At 39.5% G+C, this 16635-nt stretch overlaps 1 pseudogene across 1 annotated transcript; it reads right to left on the minus strand.

Moving 5' to 3' along the window:
- Positions 1-344: 344 nt before the first annotated feature.
- LOC144664501 (uncharacterized) lies at positions 345-16271 on the minus strand (annotated as a pseudogene). Its single transcript, XR_013572819.1, has 19 exons — positions 16116-16271; positions 14452-14504; positions 13912-13978; positions 13622-13683; positions 13256-13295; positions 12661-12688; positions 12240-12285; positions 11619-11654; positions 10661-10729; positions 10192-10245; positions 8665-8718; positions 8507-8566; positions 8325-8371; positions 8148-8247; positions 7174-7443; positions 6132-6337; positions 3563-4987; positions 2646-3416; positions 345-1179 (listed from the first exon to the last, which is right to left on the minus strand). The product of XR_013572819.1 is annotated as an uncharacterized LOC144664501 (transcript).
- Positions 16272-16635: the final 364 nt, after the last annotated feature.

Below are 16635 nucleotides of genomic sequence, written 5' to 3' on the forward strand. Positions count from 1 at the left end.
TTCGAAGGAGAAGCTTTTATTTATTCGTTAGTCGCCTCCCGCCCCCAGCCTAACGCCTCGCCCGGGGCTTGGGCTGTTGGAGGGGCACGAATGGATTTTGTTTGGCTATTTTTTGGACAGAACTTATGTCCAACGTAGACTTGCAGCCAGAATATGATAGTGTGGGCAAGAACGAAAATGCTTGAACGGTTAATCGTCTAACTGATTTCCCAATCTTCCTGAGCCACACTTCTAAAAATCTGTGCGTACTAACGTGGCCAATTTCGAATTAGTTTCTCTGTCGATTTTGCCTAGCGAACTCGCATTCTCGCGAAACAAAAGAAAAACCCGGTTTACTGATAATAAATTTAAATCTTTTAATGCCTTTGACATACAGAAAAGCTCTTTTTTAATCTAGCTAAATAATCTCCACTTTTGGCACGGTTTACATGTACATCATCTTAATATAAAGCTCAGAGTTCCGTATGAATCTAACAACTTACTAACTGAAACACCTTAGACTAGGGCAGTCTCTAATTTTCCCCATAGATGGTTGAGCAAGAACCGGAAAAACTGACCGCACGAAAAATCAGTCCGTCTCGTCCACAATTTTCGCGTGAGTAGTTTTCCCGCTCTCGCCGGACCCATCTCTTAGGAAAAATAGGGATTGCTCGTGGTCAAGACACAACTAAACAACTAAACCGAGCAAAAGAAAATTACTGAAATTCTGACAAAATATACGTCTCTGGTCGCGCACTTATAACATAACTCTTACAAAAGTAACATAACGAACCCTCTGGTTTACTATCTTAATATATATAAATCTTTGTATATGTTTCCACATAAATAGCTTTGCTTCTTTAGAAAATGTCCCTTTTTACAAAAACAAAGAAAATAATTGATATCATTGAACATCAACAATAAATAATCTTAGAAAATATAAAATCATTATTTCTCCGTAAACCTTAGTGTTTTTTGTAACAACTTTGAACCACAGCCGTAACTGTCATTATAAGTGATAGAACTAGTCTACAAAATCTTGTATGTAGTGTTTTCCTGGTGTCCTGTGGCATGCTGTGTCACAGGACTGTCAGTTCTTCTATGCTCTCAACGCGTCCCAGTAGGGGTGAGTTAGTAGTGGTAAGGAACTTGTTGGCTGGTAACTTTATTTCGAAGCCTGGTGCTGGATGACTTTTGGAACTGCAAGTACAAAAATAAAACTTAAATACTGCTGCTTGAACAAAATCAGTCATAAACAAACCAAGTGCTTTATACGAAACAGCTGCCCACGGCTGCAACCCTGCTCTATCAGTTCTAGTCATGTTGGTGTCTCGCAAAGTTTACTTTTTCATGTACCTTAAGGTTACTATTGTTAGCGGCTACTAATTTTAGCGATTTTAGCGAGTTCGGCTAAAATCGCTAAATTTAGTGCTCGCTAAAATTTGTCTCGGTCAAATTTAATACTCGTTAAATTTAAGTACCTCCCCTCCCACCCCAAAGGGAAACAAAATAAGCATTGTCGACTTAAAAAATTCTTTTAAAAATAGATGTCGGTAACTTTGTTCTTTCTGGCAATGCAAATGTTCGCTCAATTTCAAGAGAGTTTGTTCTTTTAATGAACATTTATTTCCATCTTAGATATATGTTTATTAAAAACTGGTTTACACAAAATCACTATCTTTTTAAATTTTTCGGAAAATCGCTTAATAAAATAGTCGCTAAATCTTGCTCTAAAAAAATCGCTTAAATAAGTAGTCGCTAAAAATAGTAACCTTAAGGTAGTACGATCAGCCAATGCCCTTGCAGTCTTGTTTGTTATTTTATTTTATAGCTGATTCGATCTCTCAGGAGATCCTACGTTAGCAGCATTATCGTTTGTAGTCCCTTGATAATCTAAGTTTTGCTTTTTGAAACACGATTTGTTTTGACGACATTCATGCGAGTGATGGCTGTAAACACAAACGGGGACACATTTCATACGCCAAATTTTGGACAGTGCACATTTGTTTAAAGGTTGGATAACGCAATTCACCGGGTGTCGTTAACGCTTATCCAATGCATCGTGATTTATCCGTTGTAAGTTGATAGCGTTATTCACCCTTTGAACAACTTGCCTAGTGCCAAAACCGCGGTTATCTTTTTCTGCCACTTTCTAATGCCAATGAGAGAGCGAGCTTTGTTTCTGGATAGTCTTTGCAGAAGCATTCCGAAAAGCACGAGCAGCCTGAACGTTTTCGGCAAATCCTCGTAGATTTCCGATTCTTATTGCCCAATCAGAAAAAAGCACCGAGCAGTTGCCTCATCAGATTAGAACAGTTTTCAATTGAGTGTCGTAAGACCAAAACCAAAGTAATTCTTCAGCCCATCACAAAGGACACAGACAATCCAGTAAACCAATCAAACTCGAAGCAAATACATGTAGCCGACACAAAACGCGAGAAAACGTGCACAAGCGAGCACGATTGGTGATTACTTCTGATTGGCCGAGAAGGTGCCGCGTAGTAATGCAAAACAAATGCACACGCGAATTACTTTCGACACTCAAGTGAAAACCGCTCTATGTCAGGTTACTAAACAACTTCTACTGAACCGCAGGCTCACTTAGCTCTCCGTTTTAAACGCTTTATGCAAAGTGGTTTCCTTAATCGATTTAATCCTTAACTTACCTGTAACGGGTCTTCTTAAAGATGAAGTTTTACTACCAAAGCTAACAGGACCTCCGCTTTCCTCTCCCAAATCACGCTTTATGTCCGTAGGCTTTGTCACCGCTGTTCCTGTGTGTTCCACTCTGCACTGCTCTGTAGTTTTGTTGTTAACTTGCACCTGTGAATGAGCTAGCCCAGAATGCAAACTAGTTTGACAGCCATTTTGAAGCATCGAATATGGTAATCCCATAGCCATCGCCGCGTTCATGTTCACAAACGCTTGAGGGTCGATGAATGGAAATGGAAATTTTAATGGCTGTGGCACGGTAGGAGCTGCGGATTGAGGGGCATTGGTGACTCCTGCTTGTGGAGGCGGAGGCTGTGCCTGTGATGGGCGTGGCACCTGACCGTTCCCCTCCCCTGTCATTCCCGGAAAGCCATTTAGCTGAGCCTGCATTGGAAAGTACTGACTCAGCGGTGACACCCCACCTGCTAGATCGGTCTTCAAGTAAGGCGGCAGCATTGGTTGGTTCATCACAAACCCTCCTCCTAGCTGATTTTGCACACTGTTAGAGGGCCCAGGCATTATTGGAAAGGGTAATCCACCAGCGACAGCCGCCATCAGACTTGCATTAGCTGCAAGGTTTGCCGGGTTGAGGAATGGGAAAACATTTGGAAGGAAAGGAAAACCCGGTACAGCTGGGAATCTATTTAAAGCTGCAGTTTGTGGTGATGTACTGGAAGCTACAGTGTTTGGCTGTGGGGGGTGAGTGGCCGTTGGAGTTTGTCGAGCTACACCAAGCGATTGATGGAAAGGGAAACCTGGTACAGCTGGGTATCCATTTGTGGCTGCAGTTTGTGTCGAAGTACTGGAAGCTACAGTGTTTGGCTGTGAAGTGGCTGTTGGAGTTTGTCGAGTTGCACCAAGTGAGGTGGACTCGCGGAATTTTGTGAAGTCGCTGACAGCGTTTGAGGAATTGTTACAGCAGGTCCAGAATTCTGAGGATGTGCTGTCAAAGTTTGTGCAATCAGATTGGCTGGAAGCGCTGAAGACATCTGACTTGCATAATTAAGTGGCAAACTTGAAGAATGCTGAGAATTTTGTGGTGAATTTTGCAGATTTGCGCCAGCTGACAGATTACCAAGAGGCGGCAAGGTAGCAGCTGACTGCATGAGCGCACTGGCAGCTGGTAATCCGAAAGGAAACTGGGACTGATCTGCAATCACGTAAACAGTTGGACCTGTAGCATTACTGTCTACATCGGATGCTTCCTTTCCTGTGGAATTCCCATTGTTAACTTTGCCTGGATCGCCGTTTAAAGTTTTCAGGTGACCGCTTGAAGGAACTTGTAGATCATTAGCATTGTTACTTTTGGGCTTCTCTTGACTCGATGAAGACCTGTCTTCTAGAGATGACTGTGACTCCAGGCCAGGAGAGAGAGACTGGCTTAAATTCTCGAGTTTATCGTTGGCTAGATCACACGGATTCGTTTCTTTACTAAATCCTGCTGCACTCGCACTGGTCGTACTGCCAAACTTAACAAGGTCTCCTGCATTAATGGCTTGCTGTGTTGTACAAGTGTCATCAGATTCAGATTCTGGTTCCCAGCTCGCAGACGTTTCTGGATGTAATGGATGCAAGGAGTTGTTTGTCATCGATTCGTCAAAGTTGTAAGCATCGTGTGGTTGCCAAGTGCTGTCCCCAGGATGAGTACTTTCTGAAGCATCAGGGAGCTTTTCACAAGACGTAGTAGGCGCGATGTGTTTTTCTGTAAGGTCACAAGCAAGATTATATTTTTCAGCGCTCTCGCTACTGGAACGATCACACTGATCTTGAGAACTGCAACTGTTTTCCACAGATTTTTGGCTCTTCCTGTTGTCAAAAGATGGAGGGTGGGAGTACATGCAGCGCTTTCCCAAACAACAGTTCTTCCCATATGGACAACAATCCAATGCTTGGGAACCCTGGCCTCTGATGGGCTGCGGCAATTGCACGTTTGACTTGGGCACCGCTGTGCTATCTTTACCGCTACTGGTTACTTCTTCTAGTGGAAGGCCATCATAATTGGTCTTGGGTAGCTGCTCTGAAATGTCATCATCATCATTAGAAGCATATTCCACAGAGAAGTTTGACACTTGTTCGCTTTCTTGCCACTCATCCTCGCTAGCAGATGCAACTTCCCAATCTTCAACCTCGCGTGATGCTGGTTCGCACCCCACAGGGATCCCCGTGAGGTGACAAACTGCCAGGACCCGTGAGAGTAGCTGTTGCGCTCTGACTCTCCTCCTCGCCAGTGGTTTGCTCAAGTTGTTTCTCGATCTGAAGTGTTTCCTCCATTTGTTTTTCCAACATGCTGATTTCTCTGTCAAGAGCAATGAGAAGTAATAGGCAATAAGTCATTTTGCACACTGACACATTCTAAATTTTCAGATGTTGCAGCAGGCCCGAAAAGGGCAAAATATTTAATGGCTCCTAACGCGGCCTGAAAATCATTTTGAATCAAACCAAATCTGTTTTAGTTTTAGCCTCAGTAAAGTCTTTCAGTTGCCAGAGTTTCAGGCAAAATTATTTTTTGACGCGAATTTGAGTGGGTGTTTTTAAGAAAGACAGCCGCTTAATTTCTACAATTCTTTTTTTCCTTTTTTTGTACAGTTAATTTCTATCCTTGCCAATGATGATGATCCACATCCACTGATCCTTATTGCTTGTCATTTTATTGACCGTTACTTGGTTTCTAATAATTAAATCACGTAGGCTTAAAAGCGGTGACAAAGACCGGACAACTCACAAATGGGATAATAATAATAATAATAATAATAATAATAATAATAATAATAATAATAATATTTAATATTTATATTGCGCATTTCCTTCAAAATAATCAAATGTGATAACAACTTGAATGATCTGTCCAACCTAAATCACCAACTATCATTCATTACAAGCTTCGATCTTGCAGTTAAATAGACATTATAGACACACGCAGTTATGAGTTTGATGTTCCTACAGTCGAACCTCTCCTTACGGACACCTCTTTAATGCGGACACCTCCCTAGAGCGGTCGAGTGTGAGAATTCGCGTGGGTTGAACTATGGAGAAACCATCGCCACTTCCAGCCAACAGAAGTAAAACCAAAACCAATCATGACTCGCTTGCGCACGTTTCCCGCGCCGGACGGCTACATGATTTGCTCGAGTGATTGGCTCACTGGATTGTCTGTGTTCTTTGTGATTGGCAGAGTGATACTTTGGTTTGGTTTACGGCACTCAATTGAAAACTGCTCTATCACGGACAGTTTACTTATATTTCATATAAACTCTACCTCTCTAATACGGACACCATGCGTGGGTGGCGAATGGGTTCAGAGTCATTAGAAGGGTTTGATTGTTTAACAGTTCGCACTTTCTCACTTTTGAAATATTTTCATAGCCTTGTAAATAGTTATTTTGATCTTATAACTGTTAATTATATCCCTAGGGTTTGCCATGAGGGAAATTCTCTGGTACCTTTGCTGTGCCTCAATTTCCGCTTGCTTCTTGCTCAGTTCCAAAGCCATTTGCAGCTGTAGTTCTTCATCATTCTGATTAGACGGCTGTAGTTCTGCCAGGAACTGCTGTTTTTCCTGTCTCTTCTGCCAGATGTTATTAGCACCATAAGATGGTCTCGGTGCAGTCTCGGGTTTCTGGGTTTCAAACCATCCTCTTCCAGTTTGCTGTACAAAACAAAATGAACTACTTCTAAAATGATGGTCACTGCCAGAAGTACTACAGATTTCATTCTCAACCCTCCCTCCTCCCCCCCCCGCCCCTTGCCACCCCACCCCCACAATCTTGATTAAATGCCTTAATCTTGATTAAATGCCAATGAAGCGTTCTCCATTGGTTCCTACACAAAGCTAGCTTAGCTTCTTAAGTGGCAGAAACGGCCAAAAAAAGGGTCGAAATATTTTTGCCCTATACCCTAGACCACGATTGTTTTCTAACCTGTGGCAAAAGGGAGTCTGTTCAAAGGCTAATGCACAACCTTTTAAAACATTATCAGAGATTTTAAATTGGGAGCCTTCTGTCACCAGGCAAGAGGATGGAGGTGGCTGTTAATACCTTGTTTATCGCATACCTGTTGACTTCAGTCTGTCTTGTCTTTCTGATGTCTCTTTCTGAATGTCCGACTGGCTTCTTCTTCTGTCTTCTTGAATGTCTGACTCCCGACTGATTGACAGTCTGCCTGTCCTGAATAGTGACCTTTAGATTGACTACGAGATCGAGTACTAGTACGAGTATGAAGTTGGAAATTCGAGCCAATTGTATCCCCCAAACTATAACTCCTTCCTGTTGCTGCAACACATAAATTACCCTTGGGGATAAGATTGGTGTGATAAGTGTTTATAGGAGTCACACGAATTTGGTTTGAAAACTCATATTCATCCTCAATCTCGTACTCATAGTCCAATCTATAGGTCACTAATATCTGACTGTCTGACAGGCTGACTGACTGGCTGGTTGGGCGACTGATTAATCTTGTCTGTGGTAATCTTATTACGTTGTATACCTTCTCTTGCACATTGTTGTTGCTATTCAGAGTTGAATCTTGTGCACGAGCACGAGCCTTCATCATCCTTGGACTAATGAAACGGGTGTAACGTGGCAATCTTCCTGTCACGTCATCCTGCCTTCTGGTGGTTTCCGGTTTAATGGTCACATTTTTTACGGCATCTTGTACAACAAAACTTGATGCTAGTTTTTGTTCATCAAGAGTACTTTTGGTTAAGCCATTATTCTGGTTGGAGTCTGCTTCTATGTCATTCTGTTGTCTTGATTTCTGAAAAAAAAAGTGAGTAGAATTAACTAGCGTTTAAATAGAGAAAAGAGAGAGGCATGATTATAATGTCTACAACCCACTTCGGGGGAGCTGGGGTGGGGGAGTGGTGAGGGCGCTCGCTTCCCACCAATGTGGCCCGGGTTCCTCCCCCCCCCCCTTTTGGTTTTTTTTTTTTTTTTTTTTTTCGTTTTTTTCGTTTCCCTCCCCCTTTTTTTTTTCAGTAACAAGAGGCTAAAACAATAAAGATCAGACACAATCCAAGCCACTTGGTAGATAGTGCAAACATTTATATACATCTATCTTACTCTGATCAGTTCAGCAGTGTGGTGCTAATGGTTACAAAAGATCTTAATATCCCTTTTGGAGCCATGGTGGCATGACTTGATAAGTAACGCTATGGCTTCTTCAGGCGCGCATTTCTCAAATGTTCTGAAGCCATTTCAGGGCCAAGAGCTGTTTTTATATGGTAACTTTGATTTCTATCAAATAGAAGTGTGGTGTCAGACCAAAAACCAACACTTTATGTTTTATCAATGTAAGGTTTCATTGCATACTTATTGCATACTAAAATCAACAAAAAGTGAATTGTTAAACATGGCTTCAGGAGGTTTGAGAAATGCATGCCAGGTCCTTCAAACCTATACAGTTTGAACAACAATTTAACACTTTGTAGCAAGAAATACAGATTAGGCTGCAATACATACATTCCTATTCTTCTTCTTCCTTGCATTCCTCTTGTTAGAGCCACCTTCTGTGTGTTCTTTAACAACTTTCTCTTCACCAGCAACTCCAGGATGAACAAAACTGTAAAGTAAAATAAGTAAAAAAATATTATCACATGGAATTCATGACCAAAAAATCTTTTATCAACCACACACTACCTTTTCTGCTGATGAAGCTCTTTGGTTTTAGCATCTTTTGACAAATCCTAAAACAAGACAAACGAGTAAAACATACATAAATTGTTGGGCTCACAGTGAGGATCAGGTCATTGCTTGTTAAAACATAAACTGTTGTCTTTGGGTTTGTGTTCATGTGGATTCACATTACTGCAGATTATTACCTTTTTTCCTTGTACCTTTGGATTTGGTTGGTTAATTTGAGCTGCTATTTCAGATATTTCCTGTGAACATTAAAAATAAATGCCAAATGATTCATTTAAATGCTAGGTAATACAGTGAAAGAGAAAGGTGCAGTTGTTGCATTTCATTTCGAACTCACCTTTTCCCGTTTCCATTGTTCCACTTTAAGCTGTTTATTACTTTTTAACTTTGGCTACAAGGAGAGAACCAAAAGTACTGTCAGTAAACAGCAGCAATTCAATTTTAAGGAAAGGTCAAGGTTTAGTCTGCAGTGAGCCAATGTGGCCCATCTTGCTGGAGCTTTTCCCAGTTTCCGTAGCATTAAGAGACTAGGAGTATTTTTACTCCCCCTGGATGGGATGCTAGTCCATCACAGAGTTACCCCCACCCCCCATTAATTCTGCCAGTACCCATCTATACACCTGGGTGAAGAGAAGCACTGCAAAAGTTATGTGTCTTGCCCAAGAACACAACGCAATGACCCAAGCCACGACTTGAACCCCGACTGCTCAATCCAAAGTCCAGCCTGCTAAAGCCTGGTTTTCATATGTCGGGAAAATCCCAGACGATCGGGGATTTCACTGTTTCCCGACCGTCCCAGACTTTGCCGACTAATGAAAACTCGAAATCGTAAATATCCCCGATCATCTGGGATGGTCGGGGACAAATCTGGAGAATCGGGAGCGTTTCTATTTTCCCGACGGGTCCCAGATTTCTGCGATGGTCGGCGATCGTTCAAGATATATGAAAACTCCAATTCTTAGTGTCGGGGACGTCGGCGATAGTTTTAGCTCGTTACCAATCTTTTAATTGCTTAGCTCCAGTCTCTCACCGCCCCTCACAACTAAAAATGGCGTCTGTTATTGCCGATCAAGGCGACTCTGATCCCAGATTTTCCCGATATACGGCAAAATCTGGGATGGTCGGGAAACGGTAAAATCCCCGATCACCTGGGATTTTGCCGACATATGAAAACCAGGCTTAACCTTTAGGACACCTCACCTCCCAGGCAGCACCTAAATTATAATACATCTGAAGTACAGTGCAAAAATCACCAGAATACACAAGAATCACAAAAAAAAATTAAGCTTGTGCAAATTAAAACTGACCACCAAGAGAAAATCAAGCTACAAGTTAAATATTTATCATTGTAAAATTCATTAACTAGTCATGAGGGTGCAAACCAATCCCAGCACAGTATTCAGATCACATGTACACAACTGTAAACCCCAATACAAATCAAACAATAGAATTAACTTTTGATACAAACTCCTGCTCAGCTAATTAGTATTCATTAACTTTCGATACAGATCTCTACCGAATCGCATAACAATACTTTGCATTCAATTTATTGTTTTCATTTCACAAGAAGTATAAAATATTCGCGTCTGACCTGTATGGGCGTTTGCAATGGCTCACCTATCAGCTCGCCATTGTAAACGCTTATACAGGTCTCCCACTCATATTTTGTCTACTACTTACAACAATAAGTAACAAAATTTCGACAATAATAAGTGTGTACAGAATACATGTACAAGTAACAAGAACATGTATCAGAGCTTAATGGGTTTATCACCATCTTACAACAACCTGTTAATACTGTATATTGGTCAGATTATTTTTTAAGTGAAAACCATATTTAATATTAAATTATTCATTCTCTTACCTTATTTCCCTTGGTTGCTTTCTGTTCAGGTTTGCTGTTTGTCTGGTTTCTCTCCTTTTTAAAATAACATTCCCTTGTTAGCAAACTGCATTTGCCACAAATCATGCACTGCAATATTCTCCGCAATGATCACAGTTTTTTACCTTTTCTATGAGTAAACTAAGTACTTCTCGGAATAGAATGTCCAAGGGTAAATATATGTGCTTGGTTATGAAGCCAAACAGACATTACTGTGTTTATTGTAGTATTATGAAACTTCTTTTATTCCTGCCTTCATAATTTAAGTACAGCAGTCTGTAGCAACCATGATCAATTTTTTTATAGCAATCCAATGAATCAACCTTTTGTATGTATGTCATGAAGTTTTTTTTTCCTGTTCCATACAACCTGACTTTTAATACGACAACAAAGAAGAGAGCTCATTAACCTTCCCTTGTACTGTTATAAACATTAAGGTGAAAGTGCTTACATCACAAAATTTCTTTTTGTTTGCCTCTCTCTGTTCCTTGAGACTTGTAAAGCTTGTGAACTGTGCCATCTAGGGAGGATTTTTAACAACAAATCATCAACAAGTATTAAAAAAATGGCACGCGATGCATGCAGAAGCGATGGCGTTTCACAAGGGGTCTTACATAATTATGAGGAAAAACTTGATTGTATAGCTGTTATGAATTCACAGACCAAGGATGCAAATAATACATTTTCCTCGTAGATTTTCTCAATTGAACAACGGTTATATTTTATTTTATATTTTTATACTTTTTTTAGATTTCCCTATGTTGTCTCAACAAATATTGCGTTATACTGTAGTGTGATGTCACGGATAAACGACAAACGATACGTGCGAGCAAAGCTGCGAGAAAGGTCAAACGGTCTCTTGCTCACAGTGTCCCTTTGTATTATAAGAATTAGAAATTACTGTCAACTAAATCTAATAGACCCCATCATATATAATTAGTCTCTTTCCTTTATACATTGTAGTGTTCCATTTTAACTGCATGAAAGTATATTGCTTTTGTGTTTACGCGGCGATTTCTTGTTAAGTTAAACTTGATTTTCTGTTCGATCAGGCCAAACAGACAAAACGAACCGATCTTTCGATGGCATAAAGCGATGTCACACCATCGCTTAAAAATGTTACTAATAAAGCTTTGTATGAATTGAACTTACAGTAAACACAAGGATGCCAATAATTATGTTGCAATTCAAAGGACAGCAAAATGACAAGAACAAGATCTATGTTTTGCATTTTTTTTACGTTTTTAGACATAAATACAAAAATTATTTTAATTTAAAATTTACAGAATAGATAAAGAATAGTGTCTTGATAAACTGGTCACCAACTACTGAAACTTTCACTAAAAGTAAAGCTGATGCATGCTATCAGAATTTACAAAATTGAGACTAAGCCTGGTCAGAACAAGTACCTCTTCTTCTGTAAATTGGCACCGTTCTTCCTGCTCCTGCAATTCACAAAACAACCAATAATGTTTATTCCAGAAATGGTAAACAGATTTATGCAATGCAACTACAGTTGAATCCCGATAACTCGAACCCTCAGTAACTCGAACTCCCGCTAACTCGAACCGTTTTCGATTCCCCTTCAGGCCATTTTCTTACTAATTTTACCCTCGATAACTCGAACTCCCGAAATCTCGAACCTTTTTCGATTTCCCTAGAAGGTTCGAGTTATCGGGATTCGACTGTATGTTGTTGTAGGGCTACAGGTCTGAGTTTCATTGTACATCTAGTTTGGAACCGTATGAATACATGATTCCAATGGCCTAAGGGCTGCCTACAATGCACATTGTTTTTCTTTAAACCAAAGTTTATTCTCCTTTGAAGCTGTTGTTTAGGGTCATCACACAATGCTCCCCTTCCCTAGAGAACATTGCATGGCTGCAGAGACTAACCAAAGGAAAACTCCAAAAATATTGTTTTGAAAGTAAATGTTTAATTCAACCCATTCCAGCACAAAGCCCTGTAGAACCTTCGTAAGGTGAACCGCACTCATTTGATTTAACTAAGGTTGCACAGTATACATGTACCTTTGCCAGGGAGGCCAGAAAATCATCATCTTCGTTTTCCCCCGCTCTACAAAAAAGAATGCACACAAAGTATTCCCTAATTAGCTTCACACACTTAAGAGTAAACAAATGTTTAGTGTTTTGGAAAACAACATTAATTTTTCCATTCTAATAGATTTGATGCATGACAAACCATGCATGAGAAAGCCTCTTATTTCAGATCATAACTTTTCTTATTAGTACTCATGCTCATGCTCATGATTCATCTATCACGGGTGTTTCCAATATAACAGCAGGGATGTCCACATAGCTATTTTTTAACACTTGAAAAAATTATATTGAAAAAAAAAATCAATAGCTTGTGTCTAACAAACACCACTTACAAGACATACTATAATCAATGTATAGTTCTACAATAATTATTACAAAATAATGTACATACCTTCCACACTTATAACACTTGCAACGGACTAAGAAAGAAAAAAAAATATTAAACTTTCCACCAACAGTACTGGTACATGTGTGTTTGATTTTTGCATTTATTTCAAATTTTGTTTCTTGCCACACATAAGTAACCATTTTGGACTTTTCAGGTAGCTATCTAACAAGCCACAATAATTTCTGCGTAGGATCAATTTATAAAATCAGTTCTCACAAAATCTTAAAGTAACTTACACAAAAAGATACTGTATTGCAGGTCATTCTATTTGAGACTTTTTTGAAACGTCCCTTTTCTTTTGTGATCTCTCACAATATTTATCTGTCAAGCAACATTGACTTTTGAAAGTTTAGAGACGAAATCTTGGAGTACATCTCCTCCCTTGAATGTTGCACACAAGTACTATTTTAAGCCCACTTTGTGTCATTTGTTGGCTATCAAATCAAACCATGTTCATCAGCTGGAGAGCAAATGGCCTAGCTTGATCTCTTAATCTCATTGAGACCAACCATTGCACCCGCATCAGCCTTATCTACATTCTTTTTCTCAGACTTCGTCAAAGCTCAATTAAATGTCTATGTGTATTGACAAACATTACCTCTCGCCAGGATCTCATCTCTGAACAAAAAGAAGAAAAACTGTAACAAAAGAATGATGTACTTGTAATTAACCAGAATTAGAATGGGAACTACTCTCTCATTTTTAAAATTGTAAAGTATTAATTAAAAAACACTGCATTCAAGAGTAAATACAAGTGTTGCTTGCATTTATTTAAAGCAGTTGTAAAATATGTTCCTTTCTGTTGGGTGGGTTAAATAGTACTAATGCATTAAGTCAAGATCACAGACTAAATGCATTTATTTAGTACATTACATGTCATTGAAAGGTTTGGCATGCAGTAGGTATTGACATCCTGTGCTCAAAACAATAATTCTAATGAGGTCTATTTCTTAATTTCACATACATCTCTCCATAGTTCCATGTCATCATCATCATAATCATCATCACTGTCACTATCTTCTTCACCTGACAGAAAAAAGAAACATGTGAAATATCACATCATTTCTTACATCCAAGATCAAATGATCTTGAGGTTTCCAGGTACATGTAAATGTAGATTAGCCAACTTATGGAAACTTGAATGGGTGACTTAATGGTGAAACACCTTGTTGATTTTAATAAATTAAATTGTGTAATATATATATGAAGATGAAGATTTTTGAATTCTAAGCTGCAATAATTATAGCCCCCTACCTGTTAACCTTCGATATGCATGACCAAGCTCTTGGAATTTTTGTGTTGACAGGGGGTCATCAGGATTCTGTGGAAAATACATGCTGGATAAATAAAAGCTTCAAACACACTTTGAAGTGCTGCGTGCTGTACTGTTGCCACAAGAGAAAGTTTTTGATTAATTTTAAACTTCTTTTTGACAACTTTCCAGTGGCTTATGTTTCAAGTGAAGATGTCCTGCGAAACACTGTTATGGAAGAGCTCACAAGGTCTTCCAAGGGGTACGAACGGCAAGCAACATGATTATAGCTCTGGTTGGAAAAAGATTTCTTTGGCTGATTGCAATGATCCAAAGCTGAAGGGAGTGGTTCAAGATGCAAACAAGAATTGATTAATCAAATATGATATTTCAACCTTGGATAGGAGCAAAATACTTGATTTCGCAGGACATCTTCTGTCACTGGATTAACATTGAGGGTTACAAACTTGCACACGCGCAGCTTGTGATGCTTCCATTTAATTGATATTGAGCAATACAAGATTGTAAGTTAGTACCGGTACCTTATCTGGATGACACTGTAGAGCTTTCTTCCTATAAGCACTCTTGATTTCAGCTGAAATTAAAAACAAACTTTCCATTTATGGCTGCATGTTGAACATAAGTTCCTATATGGTCTTATTTAAGAACTGGACTGGGAAGTTAAAATTGAGGATTTTGGTATTACTCAGGGTGTCCACTTTGAAGCATTTTTTTAAGGTCAGCACACGCCAGAGGACTATTCCCTTCGTGTGAACTACCCATTTTCGTCAAAAAATCTTTTCATAGCATCCAAATTTTGGTCCTGGCGACTAGTCCCACAAATTCAAAGAAATTTTGCTTGCCAAGCTTTGATGTGTACTGTTTGTGCGACTAGTCCCTGCAACATGTCCTTTAAATTCAAACTGGTTTAAATAAATTTCGAAGGGCTGGTCGCAGGGATTATTTCCATGACAATTTGCTCACCCAGCTTTGCGTGTACTGTTTGTGCGACTAGTCCCTGCAACCAAAATAAAAACTCAACCAATCAAAAACCAAAGTGGTCGGTCCCTGCAACTAGTTGCATGCTTATAGGTTGGATTTCGAGTTGGATTTTTGAGTTGGATTTTCGAGTTAGGATTTCGAGTTGGATTTTTGAGTTAGGATTTTCGAGTCAGGATTTTTTTGGCGAAGCAAAACCCATAACAATTATTGAAAGCAAACCATAAACAGGCTAACTGGAGTGCATAGTAGGCTAAACGGAGTGTATAGTACGGTAAGTGGCAGAAAACTTGAAGTTTTGCTTGTTTCGGTGATTTCGTTTCATCCTGACTCAGAAATCCTAACTCGAAAATCCAACTCGAAAATCCAACTCAAAATCCTAACTCGAAATCCAACTCGGTAAATAGGCAACCTTGTCCCTTCCTGTATACAGTGTGTGTGACTAGTCACAGGGACTAGTAGTCCCTGACAAGTCTCTGTGACTAGTACCCTCGTGTGTGCCGACCTTTAATCAAAATCTCAATAAATTGGGTCACAACATTTTAAATGTCATTGACTCAAGTTCTGAGTGGTAAAATTAAACAAGTTATGATGTTTAAAAGAATATTATTTTCAAGCCAGGCTTTTGTATCTTGAGCTGACAACAAATTAATCTACAAACACTCTACATTAATTATTATAATTATTATTACATCGTCCGAGGATATTGAATTGTTTAAATGCCGGTATGTTCGCTGGCTCTGCAAGATGCATAATTAAAATCTCTTAAGTTTCAAGAACGGATAACAACAAACAAATGTTTTCCAAAAATTTTGAAGAGTTTTCGTGTTCTGTATCGCCTGATCTGAGAGGTTCTGTCCACTATAAAACAAAAGATATACTTCACAAAAACGCAGGTTTGACACTGTCACCCTTCAACGATCATGCACAAAAGTATTGTGTATGACAAAAGCATACAACCCGGCGATGAGCTTCTTGTAAATATTTTCAGGTCACGAATGACTGGTTTGTGGTTTCCAAAAAAATAAGACTTAACCATTACTTTACAAACTTAAAGAAATTTGATCAAAAACGAAAACTAAGAATGGTTACATATACGAGTTTGATTGATAAGCTTGCGAACGTCAACGAGAGAGTGTGAAAATTCCTGCATGGGAGTTCACACACAAACCGGCCGGTAAATCGTCACATTTTTCAAACATATTACCTTCTGTCGCGCCATATTCCAAGCCAAGGACCTCGTAGCACTCTTCTAAAGTTTTCCCCATGGCTTAAGGAACGCGAAAATTCAAAACAGTCTTGATTTCTCGCATATAAACTCAACAAAGCCGGCATTTGTCAAATCTATGGAGCGCACTTGTTTGATCTGACGAGGATTCCCGCCGAATGGCCTCGACTTCGTACGATTTTCGGTTCTGACCGGGAGAGGGTGGTACCAATATCTTTTAGCAACAGCAAATGGGGCTTGGTCATTCTCGGCCATAGCCCTTTCGTTTCTCTTCGCTGGCTTGGCACGAGAAAACGGAGGGCTCTGGGGACACAGGACTTTTGAATTAATTCGAATTTTGTTGATTGGCTGTTTGGAACAAAGAATTCCTAAATGGAAGTCGTGAACGTAACGACTCTCTCATACATTCTTTTGAAACGTCATGACTGCATACATGAAGACCGGAAGTCTTAGAATCTAGGACTGGAAATCCTTTGTCCCCAGAGCCCTTCGTTTTCGT

The sequence above is a fragment of the Oculina patagonica genome, chromosome 8, assembly GCF_052425735.1.
Source record: "Oculina patagonica isolate OP01 chromosome 8, crgOcupat, whole genome shotgun sequence".
In the NCBI taxonomy this organism is placed as follows: Eukaryota; Metazoa; Cnidaria; class Anthozoa; order Scleractinia; family Oculinidae; genus Oculina; species Oculina patagonica.